This window comes from Gopherus flavomarginatus, chromosome 1 (genome assembly GCF_025201925.1).
Source record: "Gopherus flavomarginatus isolate rGopFla2 chromosome 1, rGopFla2.mat.asm, whole genome shotgun sequence".
NCBI classification, from domain to species: Eukaryota; Metazoa; Chordata; order Testudines; family Testudinidae; genus Gopherus; species Gopherus flavomarginatus.
This window is the reverse complement of record NC_066617.1, coordinates 203,582,585-203,606,912: the sequence shown is the minus strand read 5'-3', so window position 1 is coordinate 203,606,912 and position 24,328 is coordinate 203,582,585. Positions and strand designations below refer to the sequence as shown.

At 38.3% G+C, this 24,328-nt stretch overlaps 1 protein-coding gene across 6 annotated transcripts in view; it reads left to right on the top strand.

The window, feature by feature from the left end:
• Positions 1-24,328, top strand: part of RUNX1 (RUNX family transcription factor 1) — a 219,772-nt gene that overhangs the window by 81,260 nt on the left and 114,184 nt on the right. The window contains exon 1 of one of the 6 annotated variants that reach the window (XM_050929386.1): positions 18,121-18,195. The exons of the other annotated variants lie outside the window; for them this stretch is intronic. The gene's annotated coding sequence lies outside the window, so the exon portion shown is untranslated. Of the gene's footprint in view, positions 1-18,120; positions 18,196-24,328 lie in introns of those variants that run through there. 6 annotated transcript variants of the gene reach the window in all.

Genomic DNA, 24,328 nt, shown 5'->3' with positions numbered 1-24,328 from the left:
CTTGTTATTATATGTTACAGTCATGCTGGGGCCTATAATACAGCAAATATGCATGAACACAATTCAAATGTAGAGCTAGCTGAAAAATGGAAACATATTTTGCAAGTCATTTTGAAAGTCCTTGTCCCTTTTTTGTCAAAAATATTGAATTTTTTTTATCAGCTTCCATAAAAATGTTCTCAAAAAATTGTCCCTTTTTTCTTGAACATTTTCAAAATTTGAAATATTTCCACCCATGTCGTTCAATTACATTACATCTTCTGTGTGCATTGGCTGCCCATCAGCAGGAGCTGTACGGGAAGACTTACTTCCAGTCAGGGATTATGGCACCATGAAGCACTTTTTGGAGTTCTCTCATCACAGCCCCTTTTTCTTTCTAGCCCATCTCCTTTTCCTGGTCAGGTAACAATAAGCAAAATATATTCACTGTTTCTGGAGTGCAGCATCAGTTTTCACTAGGAGATGTGGGGGAACCCAGATCATGGAAATGTTGCACAAATGGGATCAGGGACCAGGTGAGGAAGGCAACTATGGATTAGCAACATCTCCCAACACATCATAGCCACTGTCCTCTTTGCAGTCTTAATGTCCAATCAGAGTGATTCATGGCAGAAGAGGAGTTGGGGAATGGTGACTATGGTATATTCTCCTCTCAGAGCAGCATCATTTGGAGTGAGGTAATAATTCCCTCTGCTGAAGACAGAGGGTGACATACATAGCAGGCTGGGAGCTGGTCAGTGGAAGCAAGGTATTTACTGCCAGGGCTGGAGATGTGACTAGAAAGGCACAGAAGCAGAGATCCTAACACACTTATAGATGGCCTGAAATCTGCAGGCTACTCCCTCTCCCCACACTAATCCCACTGATCCTTTGCTTTAATGAAATTAGAGGCCTGTGCGCCCTCTCAGATTCACACTGCTACCCAGCTCCACCTCTCAGAAGGGATGGTGCAGCAGACTGGAAACAGCTGGGGAGCCATGTACCTTTTCCAGCAGGTCCTCTCATTCTTATGCCTCGTTACACGCAAAGGGGAGGAGATGGGTTTAAATCCTTAGCTTCCATAGTTCCTGAAGTGGTTTTGTTTCACTTGTTCTTTCTGATGTTTAATTGAGCCGAGCCACAGAAGAGAAAAATCAAGTGTCTGAAGCCATTATAAATATACAAATGGAAGAGTAATAGCCTTTTCAGGAGGAAGAAAAATATCCCTTTTAATAATAATATAATAAGAAGTATGGCAAACGACGGGGAGAAGGGGAGAGGAGAGAAAACAAACTGAAAACCTCACATGCGGCAATCCAATTGGATGTCAGAGCAAGGGCTTTGATGTTGGTGAAGGAGATTAAATGTCCACATAAAGGATTGGACTGGGGTGGTCTGTACTGTTTCCTCTCACATGTGCCGCAGTGTGACAATTGCTTTTCAAACATAAGAAATTTACCACATTCTAAACCAGAACTTTAAAAAAGACATCAAAGAGCGAAACACTTCTGGGAAAGGTCTGAGTATTGTGCAAGTTTATATGCTGCACAATTATGAGACTTCTATTAATTGATTTATTTAACTTTTCAGAGTAACCACCATCTTTCTTTACACAGGAAAATATAGTTGTTTTGTGATACAGAAAAATGTCAATGTCTCGACCCTCTAATAGTGACTTGTCCTGAAAGGGCAGGTCACAGACAATTTATTTCAAAACACGCTGTACTGGATAAATGCAACAAACTCTCCAGCATGTAGTCCTGAAATGTGATGGGGACTTTCTGGGAAGCAGTTTTCTTTGTTTGCCTTTGCACATCTACCTTCACAGTTTTGCCCCAGTTCAGCAGTCAATTGCTATTGAAAGCATGTGGGCACATGTCTAACTTTAAGCATGTGCAAAAGTCCCATTGATCTCAATGAAACTTTAGCAAAATTTTAACTTTAACATGCTTACGTGCTTTGCTGAATTGGGGCCTCTATCAGTAACTACTTCTCTGGAGTTCTGAGCTCAGAACAGTAAACTTGTGAGTTTCTTAAAACAAGAGCTGATTAATTATCCATTTTTGCCAAATGCACAGATACTTAGGAAAGCTGATGTTGCCAAATAAGGCAAAATTATCAGGTTTAAGGATTAATGCACAATGCAACATATACACCAATATGCACATTGTACAGTGTAGGGTTTGATTTTGTTTTGTTTTTTTCACTTTTGATGCTGTATCTGCAAATATAGATAGGATAAAAGAGTAGCTCAAAACACATTTTTCTGTTTCATTATTGTATGTAAGGCCTGACCCAAAGCCATTTGAAGTCCATAGGAGTCTTTTGATTGAAGTCAATGAGGCTTGGACCAGACTGATAGTGAGAGATAGTGCTCATAAAGCTAAGAACTGTAGACTCCTTTTAACTACAGTATTATGGGGTGATCCTATTGCCAATTAAGTTAATGTAGAAACTCTGATTGACTTCACTAGTGTAGGACTGGCCATTTTATTGCTACATTCAGGGTATGCCTGCACAGGGATTTTAAAAAACAAAACTTGGCTGGCCTGAGTCAGCTGCAATTTTTTTAGCCCTATGTAGGCATAATCTCAGTGCCTGCAGACTACTGTGGTGATGGGTTCATTACCAGTGTCTTAGTTTAAATATTTCTATCTGAAATGAGTGATTTCACCCAACTGCTATTCATAGTTCTCCATAAAACATTTTCTGATCACACAATTTACTATTTATTATTCATTTTTCTACATGAGTTATAAACTCATTCATCTTAATATTGGCATGCATTTGCATAGACCAGGAGACGGGAAGTTTAATCACTAAACTTACATCCAGTCTGGAAAGAAGTGTAATTAAAAAAACCAAAATCATGGATCCCTACGTTTTAGAGGCCAAGAGGAATCCTATGTCTTAAAACAAACTGTGGACTTGAGCCAGCCATTCAGTTTCACTCCCAATTTTATCAAGAAAACCATGTGTGCTAAGTGCCATATAGGCCAACAACATTTAAAATGAGCCTTCTAAATTGTGCCTGCAAAATTTGTATTTATACCTATTTGCACTTCTACTGCTCCAATTTAGACAGTTCTTGTTTGTCATATAATCCCATAATATTGTCTAACATAAAAACAATCCTGTTTACTAATCTTTCGGTCACAGTTTTTAGGACAGTGCTTTAATTATGAAAATATATAATCCTAAACAGAATTGTAGAAGATCAAGTTTTGTACTTAGAACAAAAATCTTCATTATTGAAGAGTTCCTTTGCACCACAACCCGAAAGAAAAACACTGAAAGCATAAGAAATGTTGAATAGAAATGAAAATTCTGTGTTTATAGTAAAACGTTGTGGATAAGTGAATGGAGTGTGGTTATTGCGGTGATTAGTTAACGATTTTGTCATGCTGAAGTTTGAGGGAAAGTTTGCAAATCTTAGCAGAAATTCAATTAATGTAGTTTTGATCGTGTGTGCAAATTAAATATTGGGTTGCATTCTATGTGTAAACTCAAATGCTTTTTTTTCATTCTCTACGATGGTTAAGATAATTATATTGTGTGGTTCAGAACATAAATCAAAGGATTTAGCATCATTTTGTAGGATACAGAGACAATCTTAGCTTACCAGGCTTAAGTTACTACATATGTTTTCCATTAAATAACCCATCCCTGATCTTCACGAAACCCCCTCCACCACCATCAAAAATCATTGTCTAGAGCAGAACATCAAACAATAAAATTATCATTAGCTTTCTAGGCCATTAAGGAATGAGAACCCCTGCATTAATCTTACTGTTATTTGGTTTTAGTAAAGTGACCTTCAAAAAGAGTTTGAATAAAGCACTGAAGCATTTGCTGTGGAGTAGACAGCCTGACATTTAAGAGAATTCTCTAGTTTTACTGTAATCAACATAACATCACACATGCAGAAGTAATGATTTTTAAAGAAAGTCTGGGAGATAAAAAGATCAGTTGCTCAGTCAAGAAAAGGACATTTATTTTGATATCTGGATTTCTTGAAGACATTTTTAAAAATGTATATACTGAAGTGGAAAAGATACATCGTCATCTTTAGGCTGTAAAACCATCAAATAGATTGTACATTGACATAAATTATTTGCAAGAGGTATGCAAGTGGAGATGTGTCAAATCTGAGACACCTGTATTTGTAAAATAATAATGCCTTACATTTCTGTACTGTCTTTCATCCATAGGAACCAGATCCCAAGATGTTTTATAGAATGATAAAATGCAGCCACTTGTGGGTAATTTGTCAGTGCCAGAGATGTTGTAGGTTAGGAAGTGAAGAAGAACTTGTCCAAATGAATCTACAGTAAATAAGAAATTTGAGTATGTGAGAATAAGAACTTAGCCAGGATATCAGAACTGGCATCTCTCACATAATGTCTTTGAAGACCACAAATTATTATAGCTAGAGATGGGCCCCAACTGCAAAATTAGGTGATGGATCTACATTTTTTCCAAAGTTCAAAGGAGGCCTAGTGTGGGGTGTTTGTTCAAGCCCACCTCAGTTTATGACTTTGTTTACAATCCATCATAATGGCACCTCCTGTAACTCAACTCATTGGTTCATTCTACTTTAGAAAAAAATGTGCAAAGAAACATGTCACCTTTATCTCTTCCTAAAATATCTTCTGTCCGTATGCTGGCAAATATTAAGCCAGTGTAACTATGAAGTCTAAGCAGATCACAGTTCAAGATATTATAGAGATTTGCTGCCAGGGCAATCAGAGGTTGTACAAAAGGCATTGAGCCTCTCTTTGGATGGTCTTTTCCTCCTTGAAGTTCCCTGGAAACCCAACCCAACTCAACTCTTGTTTTCATAGATTCCAAGGCCAAAAGAGAGCATTGTGATCATCTAGTCTGACCATACTGTATAACACAGGCCATAGAAGTTCCCCAGAATAATTCCTAGAGCAGATCTTTTAGAAAAACATTGTCTTGATTTAAAAATGGTCAGTGTTGGACAGTCCACCATGACTTTTGATAAGTTGTTCCAATAGTTAATTACCCTCACAATTAAAAATGTATGCCTTATTTCCAGTCTGAATTGTTCTAGCTTCAAATTCCAACTATTAGATCATGTCATGCCTTTCTCTGCTAGATTGAAGAGCCCATTATTAAACATTTGTTCCCCATTTAGGTACTTCTAGGCTATAATCAAGTTACCCCTTAACCTTCTCTCTGTTAAACTAAATATATTAAACTCCTTGAGTCTGTCTCTGGAGTGCATGTTTTCTAATCTTTTTATCATTCTCAGAGCTCTTCTCTGAACCCTTTCCAATATATCAACATCCTTCTGGAATGGTGAACACCAGAACTGAACACGGCATTCCAGCAGTGGTTGCACCAGTGCCAATTACAGAGGCAAACAAACCTTTCTTCTCCTACTTGAGATTCCCTTGTTTATGCATCCATGGATTGTATTAGCCCTTTTGTGCACAGTGTCACACTGGTAGCTCATGTTCAACTAATTATTCCTCGTGACACCCAAATCGTTTTCAGAGTCACTGTTTCCCAGGATAGAGTTCTCCACTGTGTAAGTATGGCCCACATTCTTTATTCCTTATCAGTGAGTGACCAGCCCTGCTCATTATTTACTACTCCTCCAATTTTTGTGTCATGAAAACTTTATCAGTGATGATTTTATGTTTTCTTCCAGGTTATTAATAAATGTGTTAAATAGCATAGGACTAAAAACTGATCCCTATGGGACCCCATTAGAAATATATCCATTCAGTGATGATTCCCTGTTTACAATTACATTTTGTTAGTCGGCTTTTAATTCATTTAATGTATGCCATGTTAATTTTAAATCTTGCTAGTTTTTTCATCAAGCTGTCATGCAGTAACCAGTCAAATGCCTTACAGAAATCTAAGTATATTACATCGACACTATTACTTTTATCAATCAAATTTGTAATCTGATCAAAAAAGATGTCAAATTTGATAGGCTCTATTTTCCATAAACCTATGTTGATTTGCATTAATTGTATTGCCCTCCTTTAATTATTTATTAATCAAATTCCATGTAAACTGTTCCATTATCTTGCTCGGGATCAATGTTATCATAACAAGTCTATAATTCCCTGAGTCAACCCATTTACCCTTTTTAAATATTGGTACAATGCTAGTTTTTTTTCCAGGCTTCTGAAACTTTCCCAGTATTCCAAGACTTATTGAAAATCAACCTTAAGGGTCCAGCAAACTCCTCAGCCAGCTCCTTTAAAATTCTTGTATGCACATGATCCAGGCCTGCTGTTTTAAAATGTCTAACTTTAGTAGCTGCTGTTTAACATCCTCCTGAGATACTAGTGGAATGGAAAGAATTTTATCATCATATGATATGACTACATCATCTGGTTTTTCCCCAAATACAGAACAGAAATATTTATTGAACACTTATTCCTTTTCTGCATTATTATTGATAATTCTACCATTTCAATCTAGTAATGGACCAGTATGATTGTTAGGATTCTTTTTGTTCCTAATATACTTCAAAAAGTCCTTCTTATTGTCCTTAACTCTGCTGACTTTAGATTTCTTCTTGTGCTCCCTTTGCTTCCCTTATCAATTTTCTACAAATTTTAGCTTCTGATTTATATTCATTACTATCAACTTCCCCTTTCTTCCATTTGTTATATAGATTTATAGCTTCCCTCTAAACCAGGTCAGTTTTTTTTTTAACTAAGATGGCCTTCTTCCTCTATTTTGAGATACGTAGAAGAATCCATTGGTTTTGGGGGCCAAACACCCTATTCATTATGGTATGGAGAAGGCAAACATTCTGCCCTAAGGGGCCTAAACCAAATCTCTTAACTCTCCCAGCATGAGTGTTGCCCTTAGATGGAAAGAAATTCCATGGAAATGCAATGAACAATTTGGCACTTTCACTCCACTTCACTACAGGCAGAGTTTCAACATATCTGAGTTCACTAAAAGCAGGTTACACTGTGTTGCCATTATTATTTATCACTTCCGATTATTTTTAGTTACTAAGGGATACATAAAATAAAATACAGTATTCATGGAGTTTAGATATCTTTAATTCAGAACACATTTAAGAGGGACATTCAAGGACAGATGAATATGTAGCACATGGTAGACCACATGTTGTTCTTCTTTCCTTTCATCTGAAGGATTTGGAACCTAAGCTAAAGTAGAATCTACTATTATTAATTATATTTCAAATCATTAAAGCTCCAGCAGCCATTCAGCACTCTCAATTTATCAACATTCTCAGACACCATATTCAGACAATAAGTCCCATCTCACGCTAGTCTCAGAGCATTGAGATAATAAGTATTGTCTAGATCCCAATGAAACCTAAGAAAAAAAAATTTACAGAAAAAAAAATCTTAGAATGGAATGTTCCAGTATCATGCTTCTTTCATGCGTTATGTCCAGCTGGTCACATTACATTAAATTAAAAACAAACGGAAGGGAAAACATGAAGATTGAAGAAAGACTTATGAATGCAAATGATTGATATTATGTTACTTATATAAGCGTCGGGCCATAAAACTGCAGATAAATTATCATCATTATATTTTCATCCTTGCCACACTGGATGGAGATTTCATCAACTTTAATAAACTAAGCACAGCAAGGTAAGCAGACTTGGGTAACAGACCTCCAGTAGGAAAATGCTGCCCCTAGTTTTTCTGGTGATTTTTGTGTATGAAGCTTAAAGGAGTGCAGTGTTGCTAGAGTTACCATATTGTGATGAGAACCAGAACCAGGTCATGTGCGCTTGACTGATCATTGAAGATCCCCTGGCACTAAGCTAGGTTAGCCCTGGTTCCAGTGAGGGTAACTGCATTATGCCTACCTTAATTCCCGCTCTAGGTTGTTGGATAATTTATTCCCGTGTGAAACTATCCTGATTAAACAGTTCCTGCATTCCTCCTCAGGTGCGGTTGCATTTCTTCGGCGGTGAGGGTGAGGGTGAAATGATTCTTTATTCTGTTTATTCTGGAAGGCTCAATAGGCTCCTTTGGGATTTAAAGTGCCATATAAATGTAAATTGCTATAATGATGATAAAAGGGGGAAAAAGTCATCAAATATGAAAACATTGAAAATGAGGTGCAGAAAATATAGCTTAAATTTTTTCATTGAATTTTCATACCTTCACAGAAGGACAAAACAGTAGCAATCATACATACAAATATTGGAACTTGGTTAGGGGAGGAGAGACTTTTCATCTTTTTTTTTTTTTTGCCAGTTCTCTTATATGATTTAAATTCATTTTCAGATTATACACAATTCAGTATTACTAGCTACCATATTTATTTACTTGGGGATAAGGATGGACACACTTTGCTCGAGGCTGAAATTTGTAATGCAGTGTCTCAGACACAGAAGGAATTCATTTTTTTCTCTACTTTCACCAAAAATCTGTTAAATCCAACTTGAAATAAGAAAATGTAAAATAGATTTTTGATTCCACGGGTCCATTTGTCATTACCACACCTTCCTGATCCAGTGGCAGATTGCTACATAGTATGATGCTAATGCTAAATCAAGGCTCCTTCTCCTTCTTCAGCTCACACCACTGAGAAACTCCTGATGATTTTAATGAGAGTTTAAACTGTTCCCTACTTTTGATCTGCTCTTTAAAGCATCTTCCTTGATTTTCTATACACTTTTTGTTGGTGTCGATCACAAATATTTATATTAAATTTATTGTCTCTATTTAAGTTTAAAATGTGAAGGGGGGTGGGGAGAGAAGCCATATGTCAGGATAACTGAATCAAAGTGAAAGCACTATCAGCCTGAGGAGGCTAAATTTGGCCTGATATTTTCTATTTTAACTACTGGAAAATTTTAGTGAGATGTGGGCTCTGTGCAACATCTGTTTGGCTGCTGGGCGTGTGTGGCAGGGACTGATGTCTTTCTTTGTATGAAACTGCACGGTATCACATGCTGATATAAAACGTGAACACCCACATAGAAAATTCATGTAGTCTGCTGTGGCATTTCAGCTGTCCTTGTTTTGGTAGGTTTAACCAACGGAATCTCGCTGGACACACAAAAAATGCTTTTCCACATTGTCACTAGTGCTTATCCAAGCTCTAAACCAGTATTCTGTTTTACAAACGGATGGAACAAAATGATTATTCTGAATAAGCATACCCCATACTGAATCCAGCCCAATGCATTAATTCAAGCTATAAGGACATGTTGAACCGTTGATCTCAGAGCGTCACTCCAATTCACATTGCACATATGGATTTGAAGGTGCAATACAGCTACCATCTTCATTCTGTCTAGTTACCCTAAAATCTAATGGTCTAATTATCAGAGGTGCTGAACCCCTGAGACTCTTACTGAAGTTATCTGTGAAAAATCAGGCCATAGTCCCACCCCCAAGATCAGAAGTGAAACAGCCACCTTTTGTAACAAAACTTAGGTTTTGTAATGTCCCCTACTTGTAACAACACAAACATTCATTTGTAAATCCAGGCTTTTTTGACAAAAATATTTAAATTGAAATTATAGCATGTTATATATGGCTCTACTGAAACCAGAGCCTAATATTTCCAGGGCTTTACAATCATGTGCTTGCAATCCAGCTTTTTCCCCATTGCTGGCAATAGTTAGCCATTCAGACTGTACTAAAAGATACCTGAAGGCAGAGAAATATTACTAGATTTTTTTTAATCTGTCAATATTTTAGTTGCTGCTGCTGCTGCTTTTTTTTATATTTCCACCTCAGTGTTTCTTAGGGCATCTTTAGGCAATCAGAAAGATAGTGTCATTAGCTGAAGGACAACATTTAACATTTATCAGTTTTTCAGTCACTAAAGCATTTTATATTAGTGCAGTTTCTATTTCCATGTAAAATCCTGAACATCTGCTCCACAGGAGATGGGGTTGCTACCAAGCACTACTGTTAGATTTCTCGCCAACAAGTTTCAGTGCTTCATGTGGTTTGTGTTTTATCCTTTAAACAGTTGATTATGTTTTATCCTTTCTCCCATAAAAGCTAAATATAGGCAAGATCTTCACTAATCTGAAACATTTTATGAAAATGACAGGATTTTTTTTTAAAAAAAGCTTTCTGGGTAGATATTACAAATGTATAAAATAAGTAAGCACAATGTCTCTTATATTACATCTGTGTTCACCAGTTTATCTCTGATTAATATGAACAGAAACTGTGATAAATGTAGATCAGGTAGTTGTACTTATATGCCCCCACTCACCTATTGCAGGGGCTTCTACAGTGCTGTCAGAGACCAGTCCAGTTTCTACTGAAGTCAATAGGAGGGGTGTTTCCATGCTTACATTACATAGAATTATCAGAACAAACAAACAAACAACTTTGGAGAGTATATAAACCCATGCTATTTGGAGGTTGTGGTGGATAATCAGCTGACACTGTGACCAAAAGAGCTAATGTAATCCTGAGATCCATAAACAAGGAAGTCTCAAGCAGGAGTAACGTATTTATTTGACCTGTATTTGGCACTGGTGTAACGACTGCTGGAATCCTGATTCCAGGATGTTTATAAATGGGAGAGGGTTCAGAGAAGAGCCATGAGAATGATTAAAGGGTTAGAAAACATGCCTGACAGTGATAGACTTAAAGAGGTCAATCTGTTTAGCTTAACAAAGAGAAGGTTCTGGGGTGACTTGATTGCAATTTAGAAGTACCTACCAGGGGAACAAATATTTAATAATGGGCTTTTCAGTCTAGCCGAGAAAGGTATAACGTGATCCAAAGGTATAACGTGATCCATTTTTCACAATGAGGGCAATTAACCATTGGAACAGTTTACCAAGGGCTTTGGTAGATTGTCCATCACTGACAATTTTTAAATTAATATTGGATGTTTCTCTAAAGCTCTGCTCCAGGAATTATTTTGGGGAAGTTCTATGGCCCCTGTTATATAGGAGGTCAGACTGGATGATCACAGTGGTCCCTTCTGACCTCAGAATCTATGATTCTGGACATACAGTAAACTAGTATTTGGCCTTGTCCATTCCACAGCTGCCATCATTGTGCTTTATGCACCTTCCTCTGCAGCAGGTGGGACTGGCCACTGTTGGAGACTGGATATTGAATAGGGCTGGCTAGAAAACAAGAAATGTTATAAAGGTTTTAAATTTTATTTAAGTTTGGTAAAAGAATGAAAATGAGATCTTTCAGAATTTTTCATGGAAAAAAAGGAGAGCGTGAGAGAGCATCTCCATAGCCCACTTGTCTAGGTTGTGGGAGATTCTTGATCTGGTGCAGCAATTCTTATGTTTCTAAATATGTGATATTTTTGCAATTTGTGGGTGAAATCCTAGCTCCGCTGAAGTCAGTGGGAGTTTTGCCATTGATTTCCACAAGGCCAAGATTTCATCCAAAATCTGCATATTTTTATATACTCACATCTGTTACTGTGCTTTGGTTTTGATTCAGAAATTACATAAAGTCCTGTGACAAACTTACAACATTTCACCTAAGATGCTGTCTGACCATCTCATCTGCCCCTTGGCATTGAGCAGGTTGAAAGATAAAGACTGCTTGCAAGAAGTCTCGGAGACATTAGAATGTAAAGAGTATTCTAAGAACAGTTCAGCAGCTCATTCCAAACATTCAGCTGCTCAGCTTAAGTTTCTTCTCTATACGTTTTATATTTTCCCTCTGTGGATTCATAAAATTATGCCCCCGCAAATCACATTTCTAAAGTGACAAAACAGACAGTAACTATTCTTGGTGAAGGAAATGTGGATCCTTATTGTTAAGCTCTGTCAACAAATCACTCCTGTTTCTTCTTAAGCTAACTTTAATGGAACTGCTGCCTTCTCTGTTGGACCACACAGCACACTGGTTAAAAAGCAGAAACTCAATGCTCTCATTATGAAGCTTCAGGTGCTCTTTATATTGGCCTCCAGCATAAAGTAAATGGGGAATATGAATTCTGAAAACTGAGTTACGGTCTCAAACTATGGAGAATCCTTGCTATTTATATCCATAAACTACTACAACCACGCCATTCATGTTTTCTGGATTCTACTCTGCACCTCATGCTCACACAAGTCACATAGCTAAACCCAAGGAGCACACATTACTTTGAAAATGTTCCAAAGCTAGCTAGATGTACTTTCAGTTTTCGCCTTAACCTGCCTCTATATGTATATATGTAATCATTTATTTAAACAGTGGAGGTGTAGAGGGGTTGCAATGAGGCTGAAGATGATACGACTCAGCCAGAATTCTTCTTGGGGCACTCACACCAGAACAGTAGCTACCTGAGCTGTGGTCCCAACTTTGCAGGCATGTGTAGGGACAGAGAGGCAAGTCACTGCGCTTCAGCCTTCCCCATTTTTGTCCATCTACTGATTGCCTAGGTAGTGCTAGGAGGAATAGACACTATGCTTTCCAATGTGATTCTTGTCAGCCATTCGGGCACAGGTGGAAGGAGAGACTTCTAACACTGTCTCCCACACTTACACACATGTGCAAGGGCCAGGTAAACTCTGGCTCATAAGGGTAAGTCAGGCTTACTTACTAAGTTATGTTACACTGTACTTTATATAGAAGTTTATTGTTAGAACTAGATAGCAACAAGCTACCTGGTTTGGGACAGATGAATTTTGGGATGTTGATCTAAGAAACTGAATTTTCCTACGTCTTGCTTCACAAAGACCTACACAATAAAGCCACACATTAAATTTTTTAGATTTGCATTGCTTGTACTGCAGAATGTATTATCTGCTGTTGCCTACCAACGCACCACTTTGTTTGCAAGAAACCTAGCAAATTTGTGTTGTATTTACATACAGTATTGTAATAAGCATTAGCTTCCACTGTGCTGGGCTTTCAGAACACTACATGCCATTGTTTTCATTAGAAAGCAAAAGTATTAATGACTGCAGACACTGACAGTAGTACTGCATGCTCTCTTCAAGAACTAGCCTTGAAAATAATGGTTACTGCTGGTGTTCGGAAATATTTCTTCTAGGCTTCTATAGATCTTACACAAGTGTCTATGAAAAAAAGCTAATTCAAAAGGAGGCTACAAACATGTCTGGAGCAAAATTCTAGTTAGAAATCATCAAAACATTCATGAATATTTTTTTCACTGTAGACCTGTCTTCAAGTTAGCAGTAACAATTAGCCAAGTAGGGGACCTTAACAACCAATTGGCCATATATTATCTTTGAGTCACGCACACAACTCCGACAGATGTCTGTGTGGCTAGCCCACAGTATGCAGCCCACAGGGGTAAGGGAAAATGAGGTCAGAGCATCTGTAAGGAGCCCTTTAATTCTTCAGAGTTGTTTTGTGAGGATATAGTACTGTACATTAATTTCTATGCCTGTGCAATTCCATAAATCCCAATGCTGTAATTGGATCATATTTTTATGAGGGCTTTTTTTTAAAATTCTTTTGCAAAGCAGGAGTAAAGTTGTCCGTGATGCTTGAATTCACACACTTTTTTCACTTATGCTTCAGTAATTCTCTGTGTGTATTCAACAGAGTTCTTTAGCATTTAACACCTAGATCAAATTGCTGACCTTTTGCATCACTTAGACTTTGCTAAAAGATTCTGTGTTTTCAGGAGCAGGGATTTGTACATCAGAGAAATTATCATAAGACTACTGAGCCACCATTTACAAGCATTCTTCAAATACTTTCTCATACTTTTGTTGTTTTTCATTGAGTGTTGACTGTACACATATAAAAGCTGTAACCATAGTGGAATGCCTGCTACCTAATGAAGGATAACATCAAAATACATGTTGGCATATCAGTTACCTGCTTCTATCTGTGTTTAAAAAACGAATTAGCTTTAAATGTTGATTCATACTGCCCTGCATTAAATCACATAGGGATAGGTTATGGTATGAGCTATAGGACCTAATGCAGTTAAAAAGGTCATGTAGCACTGGGCAACAAATGTAAATTGGACCTACTGATGGAGGGGTATGTAGGCCACCAGTAGTTTTTATACAAGAATCTCTCCTGGTGGGAGCGACTTAGGGCTACCAGTGGTTTCCCATACAAATGTCTGCTGTCCTAGGAGGGAGGGGGCCCACCAGCAGTGTTTCCAGAAGATCCTTTTGGAGCGAAGCCTGGTAACACATGCTTATAACTTATATATAGCATATGTAACTTGTGTAACTTTTCTTTGTTCTGATTGGTTGTGCTTGTGCAACATGCACAAAACTGAGGGCAAAATTCTGAGACTGAATTTGAGGCACGAAAAGTCATATTTGCATTAGTGAAAAGTAACTGTCATTGAGACGGATTGCAATATTCTTACCATACTTACTTGAAAAGAAGTTCAATTGAAATTAATGGAATACCCTTACTATTCAGCACCAATAAAGGTATAATAATCTGCCCTATGGTTACTGATGTTAAAGTTATGATTTGAAGGTTGTTTTTTTTACAGCAGTTGGATTTTCCTATATATTTGACTCATATGTGTAATGTATATTTAGTCTATAGCTATATAATTCATGTCATATTAAAGTAGCAAGACTTGCAGAAATGCTGTGGCAACACAAATCAACATGCCAAGTTTTATTCTGTATCATAATACTTCTCACTTTGTATTTCACAAATCATATGTGTGCAAAGTTCCAAACTCAGTGTCTCCTAGAATTCTGTAATAGTTGTCTCAGGCCAAACTGAATTTTATATTCAGTATTATGAGCTTTAACCTAAGACTTACCTGCCATGTCCTGGATCTAATTTCATTTTAGCTGTAAAAGAGACCACCCAATTGGAGATGGAAATATTTTTATCTCCATGCTAATTGGTAAATGATTTTTTTCCCCAGCAGTTAGGCTCCATTGGAAATGAGCCAGATATGTGGTAGAATACAAACCATTGAGAAATGAACAGAAACCACCAAACTCACTTATTTTCAGACAATCTCACTGGTACCTGATAAACAGAGAGTGGTTTTGTGTTCCTGGTAGCACTGGAAATAGATTACAGACTTTTGTATGGATCACCCATCTTTTCCTCAGTATCACGATATCGTGCCGTGTTCACATCTAATGCATTTTCTTGTAGAGTCGAGACTAAATTTTTATTATTGTTACTAAGATTTTATTGACCATCTCTCAGTGTAAGCTTTTATTATCAGGCATTTAAATCAGAGTCTGTCTAGCTTTTATCTATTGTCATAATTGTTCAAAAATGATTGGCTCTCTGTGTTCTAGATAAGCATGCCATTCAGCAACTGTCCCAGGGTCCAGTCCAGCAAATCCTTTCTTACACAAATAGACCAGCTGATCTATTTGCTTGAGGGTTTGTATGATGCCCCCCCCCACACACACAATACTTTGTGGTATTGTAAAATAATTATACACAGATCCTACAGAGCCAGTATGAGATTTAACTGGCAAGTCTCTTATCTGTTTCCCTTTACTTATAGTCCTGATGCTGAAAGTTAAAATAATGTGATACTAGCTAATTACTTTGCACCTGTCTTTTCTGTAGAGTTGGTGAACTGACCCAATTAAATGAGAATCAAACTTTCAAATAAGTTTAACGTTTACTATTTACCTTTTTTTTTTTTCCAATTTTTTGTGTGTGCATTTCCTGTTGTTAGTCAGCTGCTACCTGAATGCTGGAATACCGCCAGAAATTCTGTTCATGTGGTATTTTCTACTAGCCTCCCTTCTGAGAGGAGGAAAAACCAAGATTCCCCATGGCACTTGGAAGTCCTGGGAAGACAAATAAACTCATTTCCTTGCCCCAGTCACCTGAGCAAGAGCAGGACTCCAAATGCTAATACTTAGCAGCCATTACAGAATTCTGACTGAGGTCAAGAGGACTTTGGAATATAGACAAATGACAGGATATGGCAAAAAGACAGAAGAATTTCTGAGTATTTTCTTCTCATATACTGTGATGTGATGTGACTGTTATTTTAATAATATATTACCAGATTGTGTAATCGCCACCTTTTTCAGTTCCTTCATTGGCTTCCCATTGTCCACTGTGTTACATTTAAATATCTTGGATGAAATCCTGGCCCTATTAAAGTCAATGGGAGTTTTGCCGATAGGTCCAGGATTTCAGTGGTTGACCTTATTGTCCACACAGCCACTAATGTGTTCTCCCAGCCTGTTTATTTTGTCAGCAATCAAGAGCAGCCGTCAGTGCCCTGTTTGTCTTTTCTTCTTTCCATCTTCATATATTTTTCCATCTCCTACTTCACTGTGTCCCACCTTCTCGGCATTCATGTCCCATCTAAAGCCTCTCTTCTTCGGGTTGCCCAGGAGAAGTGAACGAACATTTTAAAATACCTCAACACTATAAATTATTTCTCCCTCTAGGCTTTCCAGTGCATGCCATTTCTTTCCCTATTGTAAAGGTTCCAAAGCTGTGCTTTGTGGACCACTGGTGGTCATAGAACTCTCGTTCTTGGTCTGCAGAAAGGTGGCTGCTCATTAAGTGCTACTTTTTCTGGTTTTGCCCCTGCTCAATCATATTAAAGTACATTAAAGGTCAGATTTTCATTTATCTAAGGCCCTTTTACACCACTCTGACAATGTACAAGAGTCTTAATATGGATTATAAGCTACATTATGTTCCTAGAGCAGAGCAAAGAGGCCTTTGTGTAATTAAGAATCAAGCCCTAAATGTTTTCCTAATGTTACCTTTTCATGTGTGTAACTGTGTAGGAACCACAAGGATATTGTATGATTGTGAGTGGGAAGGGAGGAGCCCACACAATACTTTCAATTAACTATTTCCCTGTACTGTAGAAGAATCTGCTAGATTGTAAGGTCTTCAGGACAGAGACTGGTTTATTTTGTGTCATGCATAGTACTAACCGTTTGGTACTGGTTAACAAGTAATAACTAATAGTCGATATTGTATCAAGAAAAGAAAGACTATCATAAGACTCATGCTAACTTTTCCAGGGATTCAACAGAAATAATTCAAACATGTTAAACTCGATATAGTTCAGTAGAGTTTTGATGTTTTATATAATAGCTTCTTCTAGTTCATTTTGGAGTCTACTAACCAGTATAAATCTGTGTACACAGCCCATTCATTTCTTTTTCTCCTTTTCCTTTTGATCCTACATCCTCCTCCAAATTTTGTAAAGTAGGCTTATCATCATGCACCATCTGATTGCATCGAAATAGCTATATAAACACCAGACCAGATACCAAAGATCAAATGTACTAGTAAGTTTCATTTTGCTGTCAGTGCACCGTGATTGGTGAAGGCAACCAACAAAACAAAACCTTCCCTTTACACCATATGAAATATTGGGTTTGGGGGAATGTATGTTTAGCACACAGAGTTATGCCTTCCTGCATATACATTAGTAATATACAGTTTCTAAATTCTAGTACTGTGAAAAAAAGTGGAATAAGGAAGACTTCATAATGAACAATATATTGTAGTCTTAAGAGGTCCATGTTTCTCTTCAATACTGCTGTTAGCTCAGATGTGCCTATGCTCTGTTCATTTGACCTCTAATTCAGATTGACATGAATAATATAAAAAAGGCACAGTGTGTTGTAGGATATACATGATAAGGTGTGACTCCACAGGAATTTTTTTCATCTGTTTGCATATAACAGAGATCTTTTCGTATCTGAATTTGTACTGAAAAAGGAAGAAATGAAAGGATGCTCTCATTAGTGACCAATTCATTAGTTCAGTGTTCTATCTCCTATTAATGACAGTGATATATGAAATCAGATATTCAAGGCAATAAACTGCTTGTAAATAGAAGTGAATATAGTTTCCCCATCAGTGTAACAGTACCTTGTTTATAAAGCAACACTTCTCTTTTCTGTTTTGGGTTGTTAGGGTTTTTGTTTTTGTTTTTTTTAATTCAAACATCTAGTTGTCCATTTGGCCTATATTTTCCTCAGTCTTTCATTTCTGTTAGGTTTGATGTGTACTCTATAATAGTGTCATCAGTGGAACACAAGCTGTGTTAGTAACTAAAATGCAGAATTCCATTTAACAATGGATTGCATATCTGACACTGCACTCCAAGTGGCTGCTTTCACATCTTTTCAGTAGTGTCAGAAAATCAATCAGTGACTTCAGCAAAATCTTGATACTTTTCTCCCATCTACAGGGAGGGACGTTAATTATTTATGGCCTCTCTTCTTTTTCAGAACTCATCTATTCTTAACCTAAACACCTCACAGAATATGCATTACTGAATCTGCCTTGGTTCTCCTGTTACCATTCTTCTGAAGTTTAAGTAAGTCAGGATACAATGTCTGGTAATTCAAAGCTTTTTAGCAGTCAAAAGAAAACATTGGAAAAGACTGATAATAAATAATTCTGAATGTTAAGCTATTTCATATTTCACTATGTTAAGCTCTGTTCTATGCATTGCATGCACAGTAAAGTTCACATATCAGCATATTTTCACAGGGATGACGGTCTTGGAGAATTTAGTTTATTAGCGGCTGAAGGCTTCCTGGTTCAGCGGCCAGTGTGGCTGGGTATATGATGGAATGCAGGAAGCTGTTGGCATCTTCTTAACAAGAATGACTTACTAAAACTGTAGGAGAAAATTTTAACCTGAAGCGTGTATTAACAACTCAAGTTCTATCAAGCACTTTTCTTATATAGGCTCAAGACCCAGGGACTATGTGACCGAATGGATCTACATTCTACCACAAGGCCCCAGGCTTTGTAGCATTGCAGTGCAAAACCTGTGGCAAACTGGAAATTGTGTGGCAGCATCAAGTAAATCCAAAAATGGAGGGTTTTCTTGAAATAAACATGGAAAAGAAATAACATAGCCAGTAATAGCTTGTGCTTGTAAAAGTCTAAATTTGGAGGCAAATTTGAGTTGTTCCTTTAAGTTGTGTTCTGTTGCTGTTGTGTAAGTCGGGGCAAAAGATAGAGAATAAGTATCACTTTGAAGATAATGGCAAATCTATACTAAGTAGTGTGAAGTATTATCAGAAGTATTTTTAAAAGTTAGGCATTTGATTGTATGATTTACACATGATGGGGCAAAGCAGAGCCACAAATGGGTAAAAAGAACTAGATACGTTCATGGAGGATAGGTCCATCAATGGCTGTTAGCAGGATGGGCAAGGATGATGTCCTTAGCTTCTGTTTGCCAGAAGCTGGGAATGGGTGATGGGGATGGATCACTTGATGATTACCTGTTCTGCTCATTCCCTCTGGGGCATCTGGCATTGGCCACTATCGGAAGACAGGATATTGGGCTAGATGTATCTTTGGTCTGACCCAGTATGGGTGTTCTTATGTTCCTAATGTAACATCATCCCTAACAAGTGAAAATATTTCTGATAGGATCTTCCCCACTGTGTATTCAGGCCAAAATTTTCAAACCCGAGTACCTTAAAGTAAACTTCTGAATCCAGGATTAGGTAGCTAAGTAACAGGGGCCTAATTTTCAGTTAGTGAAAAAAATCCCCTCGAAGTCAAGGGGCGCTAAAGGTGCAGAAAATCATATCTCTTTTAGTATAGGTGCCTAATTTTATATACCAAGCTCGAAAAGGTTGGCCTTGGTTCATACAATTTATTTAACGCTGTGACTGCTGCACATATTTATAGAGACAAGCACAAGTTCTAGTTACTGCTAACTTGGGGTTGATTGGAAGTGATGACCTGCAATAGAGATGGAAGTCTATATAGCCCATCTCCTGACCCCAGGATTTATCTCTTTGTCTTCCTTCTTTCTGCTGGTGCTTCAGAGTCATCCATATATGTCTTCAGCATTCAGGAGTTTCAAATGGAGTACTAGGCTTATCATAAACAATATAGAAACTTCAGTAACTTCTCTCAGTACAGGGGTGTGTGTGTGAGATACAGAAAACACATCTGTAGATATCATTCTTGTTTAAATTCAGTGTGTGTGTTTTCATACCTACTGGATGTTCTAAATTTAAATACTATCAGTCCACTGCAATAACAATGCAATACTTTAATTTGAGAACAGTTAAAGTTGCATATGGGTTCAAGTTTTAGTCAACACTATTTGTAAAATGCCTTTCCTTTTATAGCTGAATATTTTTAGAGACTTCTAAGCTAAACTCCTGAACTGAGTATGATGCATCTAGTCATCTAGCCCAATCAACAGCAAAATCACAACTTCATGTCAGTGCAATACATTGTTAACTGATATGTCAGAAAATCAATTAATTACTTTTAAGTAGCAGTTAAGAGTATCCACACAATACTGCCATTTGAATTATTAAAGAAAGCAAGATTGAGCTTTCTCCCCAACTGAAATCCTGCCCTAGAAGAAAGTGCAAAATGCTGCTTCTGCCCTGAAGCCTAATCAACATTATTGAATAGGCTACAGGGGCAGAAAGAGTGGTGGAAGGTATGAAATTGTGAAAATGCTGGATTGCCAGGTAAAGGCAGCTGTTAAAGGAATTAGGAAGTTTGGATAGCAGTGAGAGAGTCTCCCACTGAGAATAACCATGAAGACTATTCTGTGAGTCTTTGGAGATCCAGGCTATGTGAGGAGGGCACAACCAGTCCTTCATCCCCTAATAGAACTTCACAAGGGGCATCCTCAGTCTAGGTTCTTGTGCTCCTCCTGTCATAGGTACTTGTAGATAAACTAGGGATGCATGGTGAGGTCCCTAGTGGACTTCAAGAAGCTTTCTGTTCTTCTCCCTTCCCTGGCTGTACGGGACCCTATTTTGGTAGGTTGCTATGGGGGTTTGTGTGGGGGACAGGGATTAAGATTGAGAGGGATGGGATTTTGTTTTCGATTGTTGTGGGAAAGCTTTTTCACAGAACAAGGTCTTGCAGTGTAAAGCACCTAAAGGCAATTACACTCTGGGTAGTATGAATTCGTCTGCAATCTCACGACCTGGCCGGATCCCCTTTAATAAGAACTAGATGCTCCATAGCATGTGAGATTGGGGAGAATAGCAGTAGCATTCTCCACACCCGTCAGTGGAGTAGGACCAGCAAAGAAGGGAGCATGCATTCCCCCTTTCAATTCACTCTCTGGCATGAACTCCCAGAAGAATACAGGCTGAGCCAGCCAGAATACCTCTAGAGACTGGTGCTGAGATGGAACAGCCTCCCCTTACTCCAATGCAGGCCCTTAATATAAAAGCCAAAATAAAGCCTTATAAGTGTAAATCACATTTCAAGATGTTTCACTGGAATATGGCAGTTTCTACCTTTGCTCCCATATCCCATGACTTGTTCTCTCCCTTGTTGACCTGCTGTGTAGTTTTGTTTTTTTTTAAATTGGTTATCTAATAAAATTTTGACTGTGACTCCCTCTGTTCAGCCCTCACAGCAAGCCATGGAGGGGCATTGTTTAGAGGCAAATGGCACACCTGTCATCCCTCTCTGATTACAAGATATTTTCTATCCAAAATCCATCAGGCTGCTCTGTGTGATGTGGCCCCTCCTTAAAATTTCAGTTTGAGGAAACAAGCAGGCTAAGGTTCTAAAATAACTAGTATGCTCTGTTTTAAAATACTCGGCCTGTTAGCCAGGAGGGAACTTTGGTGGAGCTGGGGCCTGTGAAGATACTGTTGGGGCAGCATCTCAGATGGAACAACTGAGGCACATGGCCCACATGCCCCCTCCATTTCTTCATCTCAGACATATGGAGACAGTTCTCCCCACCACCTCCTTTCTTGTGTGACATAGCATGGGGGGTTACATGCTGGATCCCCGTCCAGGCTCTAGGGCTTGTCCCACATACCATTGCAGCCATAGGGCAGTAGGGATGGTGTGGGACCAAATGATTGGCTCCCATCTGGTGTGGGGGGCGGGGATGAAAGAGTGTACAGTGTTTTTCCTGGGTGAGGAAGCTGTCTGTTTCAGCCCTACCCTTTCCACCTTTCAAAAGGTTGCTAAATCTGTACAATGCTGGAGGTTAGGCTGCTTCCCAGTTTTGGTGTCTGGAAGGGATTTTTCCCATGGGGCAAAACTGGTGAGCTGCTGTGTGAGTTTTTTCACCTTGCACTCTACATCCAGGAGCTCTGGTTTTGAGGGGTTAAATTACAATTGTCCTAGCTTTGGTGATTTCCAGTGCAGTTGGTGGGTTTGAAAGGGACCAGTGAAGGACTCCAAAACCCAGTGGCCTGCTTGGGCAATAGTGGCCTGGCCTCTATGTCTTATGCAGCTTGTGGCTTCTCTTATCTCTTCTACCTCTGGCATGGAGAAGGTTGGGACTCTGGCTTCCAGTCAGGATCTCTTGCCTGACCTAAGGGTGTAGAGGGGGCATGGCCTTTATACTCCCCCTCAGTTTGAGGGTGCCTGGGGCTATTGGTGCCATTTGAAAACCATACAAGAACAAGCCTGCTGGGTGATTTGCCCTGGTTTGATATTAGAGGATAATAAAGTTGCAGCCTCCACATTTGACCATGTTGAGGTTTCTTTAGGCACATCAGTGCTACCTTTATTTTAAATCAGTTCAGGTGACAGTTCTGACTCTATGGGCCAAGTTCTCTGCTGGCATCACTCCAGTAAAATCATTGGAGTTGTGCCAGCAGACTTTAACCCTATCTCAGTCTTTTGGTACCTCAGCGATTACAGGTTAAGTTTGTTTGATATAAGCAGAAAATCTTGTGTACTGAATTTAAGCTTGGCTTGAAAAAAGTGTGTGTGTGTGTGTTTACATGTGTGCTTACCACTTGTATATTACTGCACAGCAGTTCTCTCATGGTAATAGTTGTTAGCTGAGGATAGATGGAAACTACTTGTCAGTGTAGAGCTCTGTCTCTGCAGACATCAAAGAAGAGATGTAGAGGTTGGCCAGATGCTCTGAGACGAACAGTAAGTTGTCACTTGGCAGTGGATACAGCTAGCTGATTTGGGGATTTCTGGCCTGGCTGATCATTAAGGAGCTCCCCCTCCTGGCCGATATTTGCACTTGAAGCAATATTTTCCTGCTTCTGGGCAAATCTGCAGTAATGGTCAGCAGAAGCCATGAAGGCAAGAATGAGAAGTAAAAAAAAAAAAAAAAAAAAAAGTAGATTCTACACGTGAAGCTGCCTTTCATGATATAGCTTAAATGATGCTATTTCATACTTAAACTTCAGCATTTTGGACTATTCAGGCACATCGTTCCAGACTGTTCTTCACAGGAAACACAATAAATGTGTTAGTGCAGATCTGAAATACTGGTATTTTTCTGCAAGTAACAAGTTTACGGCTTAGACCATTTTTGAAGGACGCATTAATGGGGAAAAAAAGAGCCTGCCAAAATATTAGCTTTTGATAACTTTTAAATATTTAGTAAGATGCCAAAAAATAAATAAAATGAAACATCTGCAACTTCAAACTGTCTCTCAAGGCGTGGCCTCTTAGAAGAGTGTGCCCAGTTTCTGCACAGTGGAAGCCTGTGCAAACATCTCAACAAAAAAGTCATTGTCTTTAGGATTTTACACAGTAGCTCTATGTATTTGTTAGGGAATCCCACCCTCGACTGCACTTTACCAATCCTGTCAGAATCAACAGAGAATGCATGAGACATCTAGTATATAGAAAAATAACCTGCTTCAATGGAGAGTTGCTGAACACTCTGCAGAAAGGATTCAGTGGTTCAAAGCCAGTTAAAGATGGTGCTGTACATTGAAAACAGGACATGTAGTACATCCTGTTTTATTCTTACCTGCCTGTCTTTTTGTTGGAATTATATTTTAAAATATGTAATTCACTTAGCTCAGTTCAGAGAAATCTAAAAATACTTTTTACCAGAAAGTAAGGTTCTCAATACCATCTTGGATAATCTTTCTGGAATTTTTTTAAGATAGATTTTAAGGCTGGAAGAGATGATTAAGGCCTCACTCTGACCTCCTAGGTGACACAGGCCATAGAATTTCATGCAGTTACTCTTATATAGAACCCAATAACATTTTTGATTAAACATCAACGTTACAAGTAAATAAATAGATTTAGGGTGACTCTGAACTTTGAGAACAGACGTCTAAGACGACGCTTAAAATACTGTGTGACTTTGGAAAATACCAGTTTTTGTTAACTGACTGATTTTTAAGATCAAAACTTTGAAGATATATTGCTAATGTCATCGTCAGATTGGAAACCTGAATCCACCACTATTTAGTACTTGCTTTTCGTATGCATACAAATGGAGCACCACAAGATAGGACAGTCTTGTTCTCTGTTACTCCCTCTTATTTTAACCTGGCATGTATATTTTTGCTTTAGGAAATAATTTGTGAAAACCATTGTGGATTAGCTGTAAACTGCATGCTCTGCCCTTGCTTATTGTGATACCATCTTCAGTGAAAACATTATCAAAGGCCAGATTTTCAGAAGTGCTGAGCACTCTCATCTCCAGCTGAAGTCAATGAGAGTTGCAGATACACAGCACCTTTGAAACTTAGGTCCCAAATATTGAAACGACT